Here is a 6,431-nt window from a genome sequence, read left to right on the forward strand (position 1 = left end):
GCAATAATTATGTGTTAGATGTCTATAGATACTAAAAGAATAAATTATGCATAGATTGTATAGACTACAAGTTGGCTGGGTCTGAGGTAATAAGAGAGGTAAGGCACTGGGCTACTGATAGCTCATAGAGAGCTTACGTCTGGGCATGGCATCAGTACTGCAGTTAGGTGATAATCTCTTGAATTCTTGGAAAAATAAGGAAGTTCCCACACAATACAGGAAATAAATGTACTACGATGGTTTTAAGCAATTTAATCTCTGCTTGATAGATCAAATAGAGCATCAGGTTTCTGGCAGGAATCACATTATCCAGAAAATATCACCCCAAAAACAGTATTTTTTGTCCCACTAACTCTGCAATGCTGTATGTAGGATGATTATTAGGAGAACTTTTCTTCCCCAAAATGTTCCTGGAATTGCATAAACAAGTGCCCTATCTTATACGCTGAGGCAAATAAATTATAGGTAAACCACTCTATTATTAATTTACCTTGATCACCTGTAAATGTCTGAACAAAAATCTAGTTTGACCTACATTTAAGGCAGGACCTCTGGTTATTCTGTTCCCTCCGGAGGAAAATTATTTAGGCTTAGGTATTTACCTGGCGTTTCTCTGACTTTCCTTCCGTTTTCTTCCCTCCATAATGCCTTGGTGTTTGTGTGTTTTGCAAGTGTTCTTTTCTTTCCTTCTTTATTTCCCCAGAAGCCAGTTGCCATCATGTGGACATCCCTCTGGACTGTAGCTCCCTCTATCAAGGAAAGAGAAATTGGAATGATTTTTCAGTGAGAAGGTGATGCATTTTTACACTTACTGTAACCTAAAGAATAAGGCACAGAAGACATTTCAAATACATGCATATATACTTATATGAATAAGTAGGTCAGGTCAGGCAGTTATTTCTCTTTGAAAAACAGTTTTCCGAGCTTTCACTCTTTTCCCATAAATTCTTAACATAAGGCGGAACATGCTGGCATTTATATTGAAACAGGAGCTTTCTATGAAGTACAATAAGCTGAATAGGTAAATGAAGTTTAACATTTTCTGAAACTAATCAATAGTGAAAACATTTCATTCTCTAGAGCCTGCAGTTGCCATTGTTTTATTCTTCTGGAACACGGGTGCAGTGGTGACTCCACCACATCCCTGGGGTGTCTGGTCCAATGCATCACCACTCTTCCTGAGAATAAATTCTTCCTAATATCTAACCTGAACCTTCCCTGGTGCAACCTGAGGTACCCTCCTGTCCTATTGCTGTTGCCTGGGAGAAGAGGCTGACTCCCATCTCACCATAGCGTCCTTTCAGGGACTTATAAAGAGCAATGAGGTCTCTCCTGAGCCTCCTCTTTTCCAGACTGAACAATCCCATCATCTCCCTCAGCCAATCCCTATAAGACTTGTGCTCCAGACCCCTCACAGCTTTGTTGCCCTTCTCTGAACAGGCTTAAGGACCTCAGTGTCTGTCTTGTAGGAGAGGGGCTCAAAACCGAACAGTGTTCAAGGTACGAACTCACCGGAACTGAGTACAGAGGGATGATCATCTCCCTGCTCCTACTGGCTGCACTACTTATTATACAAGCCAGGATGCTGTTGGCCTTCTTGGCTACCTGGGCACACTGCTGGCTCATGTGCAGCTGGGCATCAACCAACACCCTCAGGTCCTTTTCCTCTGTACAGTTTTCCAGCTACTCTTTTTCTCAAGCCTGTAACACTGCCTGGGGTTGTTGTGGCCAGAGTGCAGGACTGACACTACGTTTTGTTGAACTTCATCCCACATGGCCTCATCCCAGCTATCCAGCCTGTCCAGATCCCTCTGTAGGATTTTTCTGCCCCCAGGCAGATTGACACTTTCCCCCAGCTTGGTGTCATCTACAAACTTACTGAGGATGCACTCGCTGCCCTCATTCAGGTCATCAATAAAGATAGGCTAGGCCCTAATACCAACCCCTGTGGTTGGCAACCTCATGACCAAACACCATCTGGATTTTACTCCATTCACCACCACTCTTTGGACCCAGCCCTGCAGCCAGTTCTCTATCCAGCAGAGTACATCTGTCCAAGCCCAGGGCTGCCAGCTTCTCAAGGAGCATACTGTGGGAAACAGTGTCAAAGGCTTTACTGAAGTCTAGGTAGACTACTTTTACAGCCTTTTCCTCATCCACCAGGCTGGTCACCCTGTCATAGAAGATGAGGTTGGTCAGGCAGGACCTGCCTTTTGTGAACCTGTTCTGGCTGGGCCTGATCCCCTGGTTGTCCTGCATGTGGTGTGTGATCTCACTCAAGATGATCTGTTTCATAACCTTCCTTGCCGCCAAGGTCATGCTGGTAGATGTGTATTCCCTGGATCATTACAACCCTCCTTATAGAAGGGAGTCACACTAGCAAGCCTCCAGTTATCTGGGACCTCTCCGGTTGACCAGGACCACTGATGGATGATGGAAAGCAGCTTGGCAGTCATGCTCACCAGCTGCCTTGGCACCCTCAGGTGGATCCTGTCTGACCCCAAACTCTGCACTGGGGGCTAATGCTAGAAATGTTTCTGTAATTCATATAGAAAAATCTTATATTTAAGCTTGTTCAGGAAACAGTCCAGAAAGGAAAGGTATCCATTCTGTATCACTGACCATGCAGGATATTTCTTATCTCACTGTGTTACTGTTAAAAACCTTTGGGCGGCTTTCCTGGTTCCCGTGTTGTGCTCCATACTTCCAGCTTATGCACTTGATGCATTTTTTTCATTTGCTCTACATCTGCAGTCATCATTCTTTTCCTCACCCACAGACCCACCCCCACAGATACATACGCACAAAGCCTTCAACAGTTTATGAACTCTTTGCATAAAGCTCTTAGGGTGAAGCAGCCACATCCCAGCTCCTCAAATGCAAACTGAGGAATACATTTAAAAAATATTTTCCAACCAGGAAACTAAAGAAAACTAAAACCACACCTTTAAAAACAAAACAAGCCAAAAGAGTGTCAGTATTACAGACTGCCTCTATTGCTTCGTTAAGTATTTTCTTATTTACCTGAGCAAAACAGTCTTTCTTCCATCTTTTTCATTTGCTTAAACAAGCGTGTGATTTGGAAGGGGAAAGTTGGCTGTGATGGTGAAGGCAACAGCTTTCTTTAACCTACTCCTAAGTAATGGCTTAGAAGGTACCAGAAGTCCTGCTCTTTCACCTCGAGTTTAAAAGCTAATTTTCAGTCACCAGCTCCTTTCCCCTTATGTGAGTTAACCACAACTATATCGAAGCTGACTTCCAGGACAGCACACTTTCTGTCTGTCAAACCACTAGCAATAACGATGTTGGTTACCATTTTAAGTAGGTCCTAAGGAGGTGGCAATGAGCTGGACATCACGCAGCCATACAGCAGTCCTAGTTGAAGCCCAGAGCAGCACAGTTCTAAGCTTGGAGTATGAGGGCACATCTTTTAACACTGCATGAGAAATACCAGTGCAGTTTATTTAGAAAGTAACAAGGCCTTAATTTGTTACATACACACAACCAGCCCAGCCAAGCATGGACATCATCACATTATGGAAGTCAGGGAGTCAAATCCCTATGCATATGGTTAGGAAGCATTCTCCAGGATGCAAGTCACAGCCTGCATTCTGGCTATAGCTACAGTTCAGGCTGTCCCAAAAACCTTGCAAATGTTTGTTGGCAATGAACTGTGGCAGTGACTCAAGAGGGGACAGAAGTGACGTGGCAGAACAAAAACTAATAGCCAGCAGCAGGATTGCTGAAAAGGAAATGGTAAGTCTGCCAACTGGGCTGTTCCTCTCTACTACCAGGATATCAGTGCAAATCTCAACTGGGTTTTGAGGCAGTTTCAATCAGTGGAACTCATTATGATATATAAAATTCACAGGGGCTGGCCTCCAGATCAGCAGAAGTCACAAGAGAAATCATGCAGCCATCTGGCTGGCTGAATTTTGCCATAATGTTTGGGATTCTGGCTAAGTCCCAGAGTGCTTACAGTAGCCACAGACTAGCAAAAGAAAAACTCTTTCCAGAGTCAATTCAACGCATCTCCTGCCTGCCTCACTAAAGGCAGCAGAGCATGCAGCTAGGTCGCACAGACATCACAACACCTGCTGTCATATGGCTCCCTGGGAGGCTTTACATGTTGGCAACATGACGAGAGACCACCTCATCCATATGACAACAGGGAAGATGAGGGGGGAAATTACATCTGAGTGATGATTTAGCTCAATACAGATTTCACTCTAGCTTAAAAATAAGTATCTACCTACAAGTGCATGCTCAGTCACAAACAATTGCTGTTGATGGCAGCAAATAGAAACTGAAGCAAAAGTACTCCAGAGAACAAAATATCTGTTTGTATCTGTGCTGCCTAGTGATGTGTTAAACCTCCTCCCGCTCTTTTCTAGCTGTTCCTCTAAGGGAATCATTCATGTTAGAAAACAAATAGCCAGATGAACAAATGACATACGGCAGGGAACTAAACATCAATAACCAGTATCAAAGGAGAAGCCAAGCCATATTCAACAGAGGAGAATGACAGTACATGGCTCCTGATTAACAACTGTGCAACTCGGGAAAGATGGTTCTATCTCACAGAGCTCTCAGGAGTCCATATTGCTGGCAGAAATCAATGAAAGACAGCGCTGAAATTTCAAGATTGAATGTAGAGAACTGCAGCAGAATTCTATATGCGGTTACTATGGTTCCTTGTAGTTACAAAGAGTTTCTGATAACACTGTCTTCCTGAAAATGTTCATCTAATTTGTTTGAGTGGGTTTTTAATGATTACACAAAATACTCTTTCACTTGCTGGTGCATTTTCAGGCACAGAATCCAACAGCAAGCGACTTTCCATTGCCAAGTGTGCCTTCAAACACAGTTGGCCAGTCAGTATCACCAAGGGCAAACCACGACAGTAAATTCATCCAGTTTTCATTTTCCCCTGGTAGTTCATTTTCCACATTTCAACATTCTGAGCTTTATGCATCAAAGCTTCACGGAGACATCAGAACAGCATTCAGCGCCCTGGTATTCATCACAGCCTGCAAGTGGAAGCTCCACCAGTCAGAATCTGGGGTCAGAATCGGTACAGCACACCTAACTGTTCTGCACCTCTTACTACATCCTGGGACTGTCAGAGAGTTTCCATGCAGACCTTGTTGCCAACAGAGTTTACCTCAACTTTTGCCTTCATTTATCAGACTGAATTCATACCATTAGTCTTATGGAGAAAATGACGTTATCTGCATTTTTCCTAAGTGTAAGTATTTAAATGGTTTGAAAGCTTTTGCCTTAATGCCTTTGAGTTTTAGTTCAGTTAGTATATGGAACGAAAATGTTTCTATTATTTTAATATGTTAATTAAAGGTCAAGAAATGTATTAGCGGCTGAAAAAGCAGGGAAGCCTTTTGTGATTCCCGACTATAAACCGAGTAAAATGACAAGTGCCAACTGTACAAATCTTTAGGCCATGGCCTCTCATCAGAATTTAAGGGTAGGTTCAAAAGCATTAATCAAACTGGGCTTACCTATTTGCTTCCATTAGTGTCATTTATTTCCACATGTAGCAACATGGAAAGCAGACTTTCCACAACAGTGGAATTACTGAAAATCACTTTGAAATTGACCAAACCCGAAGGACAGACCCATCAGCAATCACACGATTCCTGTGACACCATCAAAACCATTGTGCTCTTCAGTGCTAAACTGCTAAACCCAACACTTCACAAAGCTTATGAAACAGACTGAATCTGTAAATAAGGAAACCACATGTAAATAAGGACACTACTGCATACTCACTGCGCAGCTTTGAGATACTTAACCCATTATATCTGCAGTAATATTTCCATATGCATGAACACCCTTATATTCACCACATGTACTGCAAACAAGAAATAGTAATTGTTAAGATCTTTTCATCTTCGGGCTACGAGCCCCAAAGTAATGTGTTGAAAAAACCTTTCTGCTGCCATAAATTAATTTGCACAGATAAAATAGAAGCCAATTATCCTACCTAAAAAAGCTCATTTTCAAGAGAATATCAAGAAATTGACAGACTATACAATACCTCCAAAGTTCTTAACCAGCGTTGTTTTCTCATCCTAGTTTAGATCCTTATAGTAAGGAAAAAGACAGTTCAGTATGAAGACAGTAGAGATGTTAAAAGTGCCATTTTAAGGCACACACCTATGCTTTTCTTAATTAACGTGACTTAGCCCTTCATAGAACCGCACCATATACTATCTTCTGCCCAAAGTCAATTGTATTGTAGAGCCACAGAAATGATGACCAGAAAGGGCAGCTGGAGGTGATCACTGCTCTTCCCCAAAGCATCGAGTTTCCCCACCAGCTGTCAATGGACTTTGTCTCTCCTACAATTTCAGTAGTTTGGACTCTGCTTCAAGCTAATTGCTTTCTTTTTGTCTCTAGTCCCAGCTACATTG

The sequence above is a fragment of the Excalfactoria chinensis genome, chromosome 3, assembly GCF_039878825.1.
Source record: "Excalfactoria chinensis isolate bCotChi1 chromosome 3, bCotChi1.hap2, whole genome shotgun sequence".
Lineage (NCBI taxonomy): Eukaryota > Metazoa > Chordata > Aves > Galliformes > Phasianidae > Excalfactoria > Excalfactoria chinensis.